Below are 14254 nucleotides of genomic sequence, written 5' to 3'. Positions count from 1 at the left end.
GTATGGTTTTTGAAAGTCAAAGTCAATATTCCAATTATAAACCTCATTGGAGTCCACAATGTCAGAACTTCAGGATGTATTAAGAACAAGTGAGAAGTTAATATTTTTGGTGAGGCACCTTAAAAGAAATAGTCTAAGTAGGATCTTGCTGACCTATACATTATTGAAATTGATGTGCTTTTACAGATATAACTTGGCATTCAGTTTTATTTTTATTTTTTTAAATGCCAGGATAATTAAGGACAGTGTTATATTAGCTTCAGATATACAATAAATATAGTGATTCAACAATTCAATACATTACTCAGTGTTCATCACAATAAATGTACTCTTTATCCCCTTCACCTATTTTATCCATTCTCCCTACCCAGCTCACTTCTGGTAACCACCAGTTCGTTTTGTGTATTTTAGAGTCTGGTTTATTTGTCTCTTTTTTCCTTTGGTTGTTTTGTTTCTTAAATTCCACATATGAGTGAAATGATATGGTATTTGTCTTCTTCTGACTTATTTCACTTAGCATTACACTCTTTAACTCCATCCATATTGTTTCAAAGGGCAAAATTTCATCCTTTTTTGTGGCTGAGTAATACTCCATTATTACATTTTATATATATATCTCCATTCATCTGTATGCATTCATCTATCAATGGACACTTGGTTTGCTTCCATATTTTGGCTATTGTAAATAATGCTGAATAACTTGGCATTTTTAAGAAAAATATGATTTTATACCAATAGAAAAAATTGATAGCAAAAATTACACATAGTGAAAAGGAAACAGCCAAAATAAATGATGACTTCTGGATTTTTAACTATAATCTTACATACTTTACTTAAAAATACTATGTGGATTTGAAATCTGATACATTTAAAATTATTAGCAGGTGGTGAGTTTGTGTTTCAAAATCATTATAAGTCAACTTCCCAAGCAAGGAATTTTGGCCAAAGTAAGTAAACACAAGTTGCTCTACATGTACTAGATTAAAGACTAGTACTTGAGTGGCATAAGTGTATACTATTTTTTCACACAGAGATACGGTACAAATTTATAATTACATGATGTAGTGACTATACAATTAGAAAGTTTTTCTACAACAACAGAAAAAAACAGTTATTTATATATAATTGGTTCTTTTAATTTAATGAAGGAAAATGTAGCAAAAGCTAAATTTTATTATTATTTTGCATTTGCTCATTATGATGAGCAAATGTTTGTAAATTCAAACAATTTACAAAAAGGTCTAAAGTAATTTGCCAATATTTTAATTTAACTCTCTAAGGTTATGATTTAGCTTGCTGTGCCCTAAATTTCTTACTGAAATACTTAGTAAATTTTCTCATATAACTATTATACATTTGAACAAGAGCCATGAGTTTTTGAGAAGTGCTCCATTGGAGTGTAGTTTTAAGAATTATTTCTCATGAGACGCCTGGGTGGCTCAGTTGGTTAAGCTGCTGCCTTCAGTTCAGGTCATGATCCCAGGGTTCTAGGATCGAATCCCACATGGGGCTCCTTGCTCAGTGGGGAGCCTGCTTCTCCCTCTGCCTGCACTCTGCCTGCTTGTGCTCTCTTTCTCTCGGACAAATAAATAGATTTTAAAAATCTTAAAAAATATATATTTCTCAGAATTACATAGCTAGACTGGTATCTTGGAATTCTTTAAAAAATCTCTTTGAAAGAATATCCTAAGTATGGCTACACTGTAGAAATAATTAAAACAGAAAAAAAGATTACAAAATCACCAAAATGTGATGTATCATGAAAGTATTAATTTATACATCTCGACTGCTCATTAATAGATGAGAAGTATTGCTTTTAAATTAGTAATAATTTAGAAGTACAAGAATTTATTAGACCTTAAAACTTATGTAAAAATCTACCAAACAGAGTGTATATAACATGCTACCATTAGAGTAAATAATGTGGAAAAATAATGTATGTTCACATTTACTGGTGTATATATCAAATAGCTTCAAAAGAATACAAACATACACACACAAAACCTATGAGGAGGGAAGACGTGAGTGACTAGGTAACAGGGATGCACATTTTAAATTCTGAAACACAGATATATTGTCTATTAAAAATAGATATTAAGACAAAATGCAAAAAAAGGGAAAAAGAACAAAGTTGATGCTTAATTTCATCACAATCTGCTCATGATTACTTCCAATAGAGAGAATGACTTCTAAAAATCTCCTCCAGCATAAGAATAAAATTTTGTTATATCAAATTACCCACAAAATGGAAAACATGTGTCTAGAAAAGAAAGGAGAAAAAAAAAATCATGCCTGTCCCTAGCTACTCAAGGAACAGGAACAAACTGGGTGCAGAAAATGAGTTTGAATCGTCTGTGGGAATAATTTAAAAAAAAATCGAGCTTTGATTGTCTATCCTTGTTCAAAGTATTGGTTATAACAGCGGAATTCAGACTCAGAATAATTAATACACCAAAATGACTAACATTTCAATATTAGATTCATGAGTGAATCTAATACCATGTTCATTCAATATGCTCCAATAGTGGTTCACCTAAATATCACAAATTACATGAATTATTTTGGTGAATGGCAATAAACCAAATTAAACTATAATTATATTGATACTGAAAAAAATTAAACACAATATACCACTGTTACCAGAATACCATGTAAGTTCTAGATAATGTAAGTATGTGTCAAGTGCCAATTTAGTATTATTTCTAGCACAGCTGTGACTCAAGGATGTCACTCAGCTCACATTAAGGAGCATGAAGTTGTGCTCAACTTTCCTAAGGGCAAAATATCTACATAAATTATTTGGAATGTCTCTGAATGGAAGAATATCAATTCTCCTCCATTTATTTATTCAATTACTTGTTTTTATCAGTATGGATTAATTCATTTTATACTTTGGGTTATAATACAATATTACTTTGTTTAATTTAGTGCTCACATTGTTCCAGCTTTTATCACTGGGAGCTGTCTCTACTGTGGCTTCTGTGTCTCTTTGACATACTCCCATCATGGTGAGGTGTGTGTTTTTGAGGACTTCCTTATATTTTGGCACTATAAAACTCAGTGTGTGTGTGTGTTTTCTGCTCTGGTTCTACAAGCTGCCAGTTCTACAAAGAGCCCTGTTCCTTTTATTGGAAAGCTGTATTAGAAAACAAGATTGGTATGTAAGTGATGAATTACTAAATTCTACTCCTGAAACCAGTATTACACTACAATGTTAACTATCTAGAATTTAAATAAAAACATGAAACAAACACAGCAAGATCGGACAGTAGATGTGCTTGTTACAGACAGGTTGCTCATGCATCTAGAGGCAAATTTTAAAATTTTGAATGCAATTTTTTTCTTTTTATAGATCTATTCAGACTTTCTATTTCTTCTTGAATCAATGTTGGCATTTTATGCCTTTCTAGGAATTTTTCATTTCATCTAGATTCTTCAGTTTGTTGGCATACAGATGTTCATAATGTACCCTTAGAATACTTTTTATTTCTGAAAGTTTGGTAACAATATCTCTGCTTTTAGTATTGATTTTAGCAATTTGAGTCTTCTCTCTTTTATTCTTGGTCAGTCTATCTATTTTGTCAATTTACTGATGTTTTCAAAGAAACAACTTTTTTTCATTGATTTTCTCTGTTGTTTTCCTATTCTCTGTTACATTACTTCCTTCTCTAATCTTTATTATTTCCTTCCTTTTCTGTTTCCTGTAGATTTAATTTGTTCTTCTTTTTCAAGTTACTTAATGGGGAAGGTTAGGATGGAGCTAGAGATTATTATGCTTAGCAAAATAACAGTCAGAGAAAGACAAATACCATGATTTCACTCATATCTGGAATTTAAGAAACAAAACAACCAAGGAAAGGGGAAAAAAGAGAGACAGAGGCAAACCAAGAAATAGATTCTTGACTCTAGAGAACACACTAATGGTTACCAGAGAGGTGGGGATGGAGGGATGGGTGAAATAGGTGTTAGGGAATAAGGAGTGCACTTGTGATGAGAACTTGGTGTTGTATGCAAATGTTGAATCACTATATTGTACACCTAAAACTAATATTACACTGTATGTTAACTAACTGTAATTTAAATTAAGACATTTTTAAAAAGCTACTGATTTAAGATATCTTTTCTTTTAAATACTGGCATGCACAGATATTTATTTCCCACTGAACACTGCCTTAGTTTCATCCCATGAATTCTGGTATATTCTGTTTTCATTTTCATTCATCTCTAAGTATTTTTAAATTTCAGACAGCCTTTCTTCAAATATTTCTTCTGCTCCTCTCTTTCTTCTTTCCTTGTGGCACTCTTATTATGCATATATTGGTGTACTTACTGGTATTCTGTATTTCTGTTAGGCTTTGTTTATTTTTTTCATTCTTTTTTCTCTCTGTTCTTGTTTCATAATCTCTACTGATCCATTTTCAAGCTCATAAATTCTTTCTTCTGCCAGTTCAAATCTATCATTGAGTCTCTCTAGTAAATTTTTTTTATCATGGTTCCGTACTTCTCAATTCCTGATTTTCCATTAGCTTCTCATTTTTTAAATAATTTTATCTCTTTAGTGATATTATCGGTTTTATGAGATATTTCTATCCTACCTTAGTCATGGTTTCCTTTAGTTCTTTGGACATATTCACAACAGCTGCTCTGAAGTCTTGGTCAGCTAATTCTGACAGGGGGGCCCTCTAACAAGCAAGTTCTGTTACCCTCTGCTATTTGTCCTGTCTATGAGCCACAATTCCCTCTTTTTGCATGTCCCATAATTTTTTGTTGAAAAAAGCTGACATTTTAGGTAATAGATTACAATAATAGGTAATAGATTACAATAATTCTGTATAGTGATTTGTTTAGTGACTTGGTGGGGCTATTTTCATGAAGTCTGTTTTCTCTGTAGTGCAACCTGTGATGTTGCTCCTCAGAGGATGCAGCTTTGGGCATGCGCATGGTCATGCGGGATAACTAGTTTTATCAGGGCTCTCTTTGTGTCTACCCAAGATCTTTCTGTTAAGCCCCCTGCCTTCTTTGGTATCACACCTAACTAGTTTGTCTCCACGAACTGATGATGGACTATTGTTTTTGATAATGCTCTCACGTTTAATTTGCTCCCTAATCTGATTCAATTAATTCTGGGTCCATTGTAGGGTAATATTTGAGACTCGTGTTTGACAATTTTTATAACCCTAGGAGAGATCTTAACTTTCTCTATCACTGGATTGTTCTGGTAAATGTCTAGCTGATTTATGATTGGCCTATCAGGCTCTTCTGCATTGTTTACTAGCACAATGTCCATTTTTTTTTTTTTTTTCAAGGAAGCCATCAGGGTTGAACTTCTCCATAGTTTGTTTCAAACAAACTTCTTCCCGTGGAAAAAAATTCTGTGCCAAAGTTCCAGAGCTGGTGGTGGAGACAGTGGCTCGTACCTCTCTCAAATGACTCTCCTATTTCATGAGGATAGTGCCAGACAGGTATGGCAGTCCCTTATATTGTCAGATTGTCTCTACTGGCACGAAATCTCCACCCTTTGAGTAAAGTGTGATGAGGGCAATAGGGACTCTGGAATTCTCAGTCTACTCTCCTGGAGGAAGAACTCTGACCAATAAGAGAAGGCTTGGTGAAGGAAAAGAGCCTCAGATCTCAGTTGCTTTTAACTGAAATAGAACCTCTGCAAACATAACTGGGCAAAGGTTGTGGGAGATGAGAACATATTGAGCTGAGAGGGGATAAGAAGAGAGCAGGTCATGGCTCAAATGCTACTGGCTGCTGCTGCTGCTGCTGCTGCTGCTGCTGCTGCTGCTGCTGCTGCTGCTGCTTCTCTTCAACTAAGATTTAGATTTTCTTGAATTGCTGTATGTACTTAAGACAGATTCCAGAGATGCTTATTTGTTTTAAAAATAATGTTCACCAGGGGTGCCTGGGTGGCTCAGTGGGTTGAGCAGCTGCCTTCAGCTTGGGTCATGATCCCAGGGTTCTGAGATCAAGACCCATGTCAGGTACCCTGCTAAGCAGAGAGCCTACTTTTCCCATTTGCTTTGTCTACTGCTCTGCCTACTTGTGATCTCTCTCTTCTGTCTGTCAGATAAATAACAAAATCTTTAAAAAAAAATAATGTTCACCAGTTAGAGTTGTTTGTCAGCTACGGTTATAAGTCCATGGAGCTCCTTTTACTGTTACTCTGGAAGTCATCGCCTCTTGTTCTCTTTTAACCACACTTTAGTTGAGCTTTCATAGCTATTGATCCATTAAAATTGCTCTTGCCAGGGTCACAAATGACTTCCAAATAGTTAAATCCAATGATCAATTTTTAGTTACAATTTTGCTTTGCCCATCAGCAGCCTATGAGATACTTGAAAACTCTTTTCTCTTCTACAGTGTTTCCTCAGCTTCCGAGAACCCACATTGACTAGCTTTTCTCCAACTTCATAGTATTCTTTGCCGATTTTATCTTCTCTCTATCATCTTGAATGTCTTAGTCAGCTCAGGCTGCTACAACAAAATACCATAAATGGAATGACTTAAGCAGGAGGCATTTACTTCTCACAATTCTAAAGGCTAAGAAGTCTGAGATCAAGATGCTGGCAGATTTGGTTATTGGAGAGGGCCATCCTCCTGGCTTTCAGACAACTTCCATTTCATTGTGTGCTCACATGACGTCTTCTTTGTATACTGTCAGAGACAAAGCATGCTTCCTCTGCTCCTCTTTTAAAGGGCACTAATTCCATCATAAGAATATCAACATCATATAAGCCTAAAGACCTCCTAATGACCTCAGTTCCAGATACCATAGCATTTGGGTTTAGGGCCTCAACATATGGATTTGGGAGGTGACATATTCAACCCATTACATTATGAACACTGTAAGGCTTAATCCTCCTCCTTTGGTGATACTATTAGTCTCTTGCTTTTACTTTTTTTTTTTTTTTTTTAATTTTATTTATTTGACAGACAGATCACAAGCAGGCTCCCTGCTGAGCAGAGAGCCCAATGCGGGGCTTGATCCCAGGACCCTGAGATCATGACCTGAGCTGAAGGCAGTGGCTTTAACCCACTGAGCCACCCAGGCGCCCTTAGTCCCTTGCTTTTAAATACCATTGATATACTGAGAATCCCAAATTTGTCTCTCCTGCTAAGATCTTTTTCCATATGCCAGAGCCAACTCCTGCTTCCTTGACTTATCTAATTGGATGTCCAATAGATATCTCAAACTTCACATGTAAAAATTAAATTCCTTTCCCCAAGCCAATTTTACTTGCAATTAACTCCATTTCAGTTGATGGCAATTTTATCTCTATATAGTTGTTCAGGCAAAACCTTCAAGTCAGGCTTGGTTTATGCTCTTTTGAAGTAATGGTTGCTTTAATACTTTCTCATACCTCCCTATCCATGCAATTGTGTTATCTCCAAAACATATCCATAATCTGATCTCTTCTTGCCATATCCACTGCCACCTCTTGATCTGAGCAATTGCTATCTCTCACCAGGTAGAGTGGTAACCTCCATATTCATCTCTCTTGGTCTAGTCTCAACACAATAGCAGAATTATCAGTTTAAATCATATCTTTTTTTTTTTTTAACTCAAATCACTTATCTCCTCTGTTGAAATCCCTTCAATGGTTTTCCATCTCTCTAAGAGTAAAAGCCAAAGAAGAGTTTCAATGCCAATGGTGCATATTAGAATTGATTGTGTGCTTTAAAAATAGACTCATAAAGCTGAGCCTCACAGAATTCTGATTTATAGGTTGGTGGGGACAGAACAGTGGAGTGGTGCTCAAGGATACATAAATATAATTCTTTTAAAAATCAAAAGGTGATTCTAAAGGGCCTACTGAATTGAGAACAACCGTGTTAGAGTATACATGGAGGAGAAGAACCCAAGATATATAGGAGTTACTGTTACTAATATTAATGAATAATTTAATGTTAATCATTATTTATATTACATATCAATAACAATAACAGTTAACATTTGTTGAAGTCTGGTAAGGAAAAGGCAGAGAGGTGAGAACTTAGCGTGCATTAATTTACTTAGTACTAAAAACCTTATAAAGTAAACCCTACCATATTTTGATTCTTTTTTTTTTTTAGTTTTATTTATTTATTTGACAGAGAGAGAGAGAGAGAGATCACAATTAGGCAGAGAGGCAGGCAGAGAGAGGAGGAAGCAGGCTCACTGCTGAGCAGAGAGCCCGATGCGGGGCTCGATCCCAGGACCCTGAGATCATGACCTGAACCGAAGGCAGAGGCTTAACCCACTGAGCCACCCAGGTGCCCCCCATATTTTGATTCTAAGACACATTTTGTTTTCACATCTTAATATCTCTAAAACCTGATGTGTCTTATAATCAGTGAAATCACACAACCACTACTGGCCCAGAGGCCATTTATGATATATATGTCATGCCCTGCAAAGACACAAATTTGATTATTCTAGTCAATGATACTATGTGAAACAAAACATTTACCTGAATCGAAAAGTGATTTATAAAAAATTGGACTAAGAATGTACATAAGTTTTAGCAATACCTTATCAATTTATTTTGCTTTTACTTTCCTTTCAGTGTACATTATGTGAATGATATATAATAAAATCTCTATCTAAGTAAGTCTATAAGAGCAGTTTCAGTAAGCATAAAATAAATATTTTTAGTGGTGAGAGTACTATGGGATAGTTTAATTGTCACTGTATTTTCCTTCTAAGTGGTACATCAAATAATGATTGAGTTATCATAATATTAGATGAAATATAGCATATTCCCCCTACAACAAACAGATTCTTAGGTTATATTATAATATGTTATGGTCAATCAGATTAAAATTTATTGACAGAAATTCGATATTCCGGGCCATTTCTTAATCTATATAAATAATTGGGTCTAAGTTAAAGATACAACATATAATAAATAAATACTATAATTTTAGGCAATTTTTATAATTGTAATAATATATAGTACAATGCTAAAAATTTTTATATCTTTTTTGTAGAAATTAACTCTATGTACAGTTATACAACAATTTGTATTTACTTCCACTACTAATCCTACTTCCAGAAAACTTTTTGATATACTGTATCTCCCCCTATGGATGATACCACAACAAAGTAAAATGAAATATTCCTTAGAGAGTGTGTACATGTATGTGTGTATCTTATTAAAATTGCTAAAGGTATGAATTACTCCCCCAAATAGAATCTGTATCTTTTTCTTTATATCTGTAGTATTTATCAATCTGTCTGGAATATTGCAAGAGATTAATACATCTTTGCTGAAGTGAACAAAATGAAAGCACTATACCTACGATAAGATTTTAGCAACAGGTATAAAGGCAAAAATCAGCTAACTTCCAAATCTTATGCTCCTATACATATTGACTTCTCAATTGAAGTTATTTTTTTATAACTATTATTATAGTTTTTAAAACTATGATAATATAAACAGACATGCTGAACATCTGTAATTTCTAGTCTTACAGGATAAAGTGAAAAATAAATAAAGCAAGGGAATCATTACATTTTGAAATCCAATAAGAGAAAATGATAAAAAAATAAATGAACACTAAGGCCATTAAATACAAAGAGAGAGATTTATTTGAGTGCATTATTTATGGTTTTAAAAAATCTTGTTTTGACAAAATAATGTTTTATGGAAATCTTTACCTAGACATGAAAATATGTAAACATTATATAAAATAGATTCTTAAAGTACTAAGAAATTCTGTAAGAAGTTGCATACAGTATATAATTTATTAAGTTTAATTTCTCCACCCAAAATAACATTTTCTCATTACTCTCTTCACTGTAACCACTCCTCTCTCTCTAAATAAGGTGGGTGTCTAAGGAGGTAGAGCAACTCATTTTATAAACCCTGCAACATTGCATTAATAGGAATCGATTTACCACAAATTTAGCATCTCAGAGAATATTCTATCATTAATTATTTACCCATGACATGACCTCAGTAAAGCATAACTTCAGGATATTATTACTTCTTCTATTTTTGTGACCATAAAACAATTAGATAGAGATGGAAACTACTCTAGAAAAGTAGTTTGCTACTCATAGCTACTAGAATCTTATCTCTGGGTTTTAGTTTATTTTTAACTCAAATTTCAGGTTGATAATGCTAAATTCAAATCTAGGTTTTATGCAGCATGATTACAAAATGTGCAAGAAAGTAGCGCATCATAAACACAAGGTCAGTTGCTCGGTGGACATTGTCTTATCCCACGCAAAGCTGTTTTTATTGATTTTCAAGCATTAGAAAATCATACCTGACTATGAAAGATAAGCAAATCAGGTGGTAAAGCTCCATAGTAATATATTTCTTTAACTTTTAAAGATTGCAAATTAAAGAGAATTATAGAAGGAAAGTTGCTGATAGAGGAAATGTAACAATCATTCAAACACACAAACCCACTAGTAACATGAAGTTGATTAGAAATAACCTTAGGGGCCCTGTGTGGCTCAGTCGGTTAAGCCACGGACTCTTGGTTTGGGCTCAGGTCATGACATCAGAGTCATGAGACTGAGCCCTGGGTGGAGCCCCACTCCAGCTTGGTGCTCAGTTGAGAGTCCACTTCAGAGTCTTTCTCTCCCTTGGCCCATCCCGCCCCCACCATGATCACGCTATCAAATATATAAATAAATAAATCTTTTCTTAATAAAATAAATAACCTCACATTTGCCTATAGGATCTATTATTCTATGGATTTTGCAGTTGGACTTCTTTAAAAGATTTATTTATTTAAGAGAGAAAGCTCGAGTGTGCACATACACAAGTGCATGTACAAGTGGGGAGAGGGGCAGAAAAAGGGAGACAAGTAGACTCCCTGTTGACCTCTGAGCCCAAAACAGACTTGATCCCAGGACCCTGAGATCATGATCTGAGCCAAAATCAGGAGTTGGGCACTTAACCAACTGAGCCACCCAGGTGCCCCTAGATTTTTCTTTTTTAAAGAGAGAGACAAGCATGTGGGCTCCTGCACAAGTAGTTGGGGATGGGGGTGGAGACAGACTGGAGAGAGAGAGAATCTTAAGTGGGCTCCACACCCAGTGAGGAGCCAGAGGCAGGGCTCCAGCCCAGGATGGATCTCATGACCTGAGCCAAAATCAAATGTTGGAACCTTAACCAATTGAACCACCACAGCACCCCTGCAGTTAGATTTTAACTGAGGCAAACTGTAATTAAACTACTCAAAATGTGGGAAAAAAGTTTTCAACTCAAAAGAAATAAATTCTTGTAACTATTAAGATATGCAGGATATTTTCACTCACCTTAGTCAAACATAAGATTAAATATCTTCAATGCAAGCAGTAATTATAACATTTGGATGGGTTTGTGCCTTATGATACTCACTAAAAACTCAAATTTCACTTTAAAAATGAAGATTATTAAGCATGACAATATTTCAATAGACTCCTTTTAATGTATACTTGCTCCTAACAAATATTTTTGTAATCTAATGACTATTTATCTAAAATTAAATGTAACATTGAAATAAAATGGTATAATACCTCTATAATAAGCACAAACTATAAAAAAATGAACTTATCCTTCTAGTCTATTAAAATATCTCCACTTATCAATATCCATTTATTGTTTCCATCCATCCACATTAAAATGTTCATATTCTTAATAGGGTAACACAGAAATGAATGTGAAGTTCCTATATGAAGAGGTATATTTAAATGAAAGTCCTTTGTAGTTGTGTTTTTAAGAACCCCTAAGTTGTCAGGAGTGTTATTCAAAAAGTGTTACATCAATAATAGGCTTCGATTACTAAAATTACACTACAAAAACAGTATAGATATGTTTATGAGAAATCAAAGCGTGAAACAGTTTCTTTTTAAAAAAGCAACATGACTGGTTGGATTCAACAATATATATTAAAAATCCAAAGATTTTTTTTCATTTTAAACCAGTCCTAATATTTAGAAAAGCAAATAGTATAATTCCTCTAACAAAAATCACAGAAATATTAAGAAAGGAGAATCCTTTAAATAATTTTCATATACTGTTTCAAATAAATTGCCCTTGTACTAATCATAGGGGTCCTCTGAGGCTTACAATAGTTGATGTCTTAATGTTAGAGAAAGTGACATATCGCATAAAGAAAACATATTGGATCTTTCCTTTTTGGGACTATCTGTGTTAACCTATTAGTTAAAACTGAATAAAGAGAAGATCAAATAAAAACACATCTTTACCTCCATCCAAATAAAGTCTATAAATGGGGTTGTTATATTAGCTACAACTACTGTTAAAAGTCTTTGGGCATTTAAAACCAAAATGAAAATCTTTTAATAATACAAAATTATTATCTAATAACTGATCTGTAAGTCATCAAAATGGCATCTTGACTTGGGCATCAACATATGAATAGTTTCCATGACATTTAGAGCTCTGTATTCAAAAGATTAATAAAATTATATTTGAGAAAATACCTCACGATATTTTTAAAATGATATTATAAACATCACATGACATCTCAACAAGATAAATTTTGTACTTCAGTAGAGGTAGCAAATTAAATTCAATCATTATTATGAGACTCACTACCCAGATGAGCTCTAGACAAAGGGATATTATATCGAGGGAATATCAAGAGGACATGGTAATATTTAGGAGCACAGATTAGAAATGGCCCAGTGGTCCTAATCTAAGTTCTCCCTTCCTATTTCTCCCTGTTCTGTCCATGTGCAGCACATATTTTGAAAGATTTTGACTTCAATAAAAAGATAAATTAAATTTGTATTTTACAATTTAAAATTTAATATCAGCTTACTAGAACTTCTAATATGCAAAAACAACATTGTTTCCTTGAGTTGATATAATTCTAACCAAAAGCAATTTCTCATCTTGAGAAGTGTGAAAGTTTTATAGGTAAATGAACTATTCACATTAGTTTTCTTAAATATTTAATACTATTTTTAAACTTTAGTTGTTATGTATAAATATTCCTAAATATTCCCAGAGCTTGAGGAATTAGTTTTATAGTACAATCCCTTCTCGTTAGAGGAAAGGAAATTCAATTAGGACACTTAACCATTTTCAGAAACTTGTTAATGACAGTCATATACTGATCTTTTCACAATGCTACATTTATATAGCTGCATTCTATAAACTTTAGAAATCAGATATTTAAACAGTGTTAGTCATAATGAGGTCAGAACCCAAGCTACCTGATTGATCTTGACTTCTTTTCTAATGATTAGAAGCATAAACTGTCGTTTGGCCTATGCCATTATGGAAGGCCTTCACATTGCCTGCCTACTGATTGTTTTTACTTCCAGAATCCATAATTTCATCTAACAGATGGTTTAACATGTGTAGAAGACTCCACACAGAATTCCACTTCTTGTCAAATATTTATGTATTTATATTTAATAAGATCCTTTCAACTGGATTACTTTATGATAGAGTCATACCAAGTATATTCTTATTGATGTTGCATTGGCCATATACCAAAAATCAGCCAGAGATGATTGAGATGAATTATTTATTTCTGGGGGAGATCTGTAAAGTTGGCAAACATATTATAGGCACACACTGAGTTTTCATAGATGTTTGAAAACTGAAGAATAAGAACAATTCATCTCATTCACTAATTATATAGCTTAGAATACTCTGGATTAGTTTTAAATCTTCAAATATAATATTTTGTATGTGGAGAAAAAGATGGTAAGCAATTATACTACTGCTTCATACTGTTGCACAAAATTATATATAGAAAATATACCGCAAAATGCAACAGCAAATAGAATACTTTTAATACTAATAACAGTATGCTAATATTAATATTCATAGACTATAATACTAATAAAAACAGAAACTTGTTTTTTCATTATATAAGTATAGAACAATAAATCTACTGCACATTTATACTCCCAGATTATTATATTGTTTTGTTCCTTTTAATTGACTAATATATACAAAGTTATGAAACTATCTAATATATTTATATCATTAGTTATTCTGCAAGAGTACTATGGTTTTTTATCAATTTTAGGATTAGAGGGAACATAAATGATTAATTCTGACACAGAGATGTATCAAATTGAGGTGCACTTCAACATACTTGAATTATCAGATAATCAGGAAATGGTAAAGATTTGATTACTTAAAAAAATCTAGGCGATAAAAGCCAAAAATAAATATTTATCACTGAGAATTTTCTTTTAAATTACAACAGAGATACTTATAAAAATAAATTGTTTTTATAACTACCCAAAGAGATTGCAAATCATTTAACCAACAGTATTAAG

The 14254-nt window shown here is 33.3% G+C and overlaps 1 protein-coding gene across 1 annotated transcript in view; it reads right to left on the bottom strand.

Annotated features, from left to right (window-relative positions):
- LOC111145096 (attractin like 1) overlaps nucleotides 1–14254 on the bottom strand; it is a 796800-nt gene that overhangs the window by 380428 nt on the left and 402118 nt on the right. The window lies entirely within an intron of this gene.

Source organism: Enhydra lutris, unplaced genomic scaffold (genome assembly GCF_002288905.1).
Source record: "Enhydra lutris kenyoni isolate GAN:26980312 unplaced genomic scaffold, ASM228890v2 scaffoldscaffold12, whole genome shotgun sequence".
In the NCBI taxonomy this organism is placed as follows: domain Eukaryota; kingdom Metazoa; phylum Chordata; class Mammalia; order Carnivora; family Mustelidae; genus Enhydra; species Enhydra lutris.
Note: the sequence above shows the minus strand (reverse complement) of the source record. Positions and strands in the feature narration are given on the sequence as shown.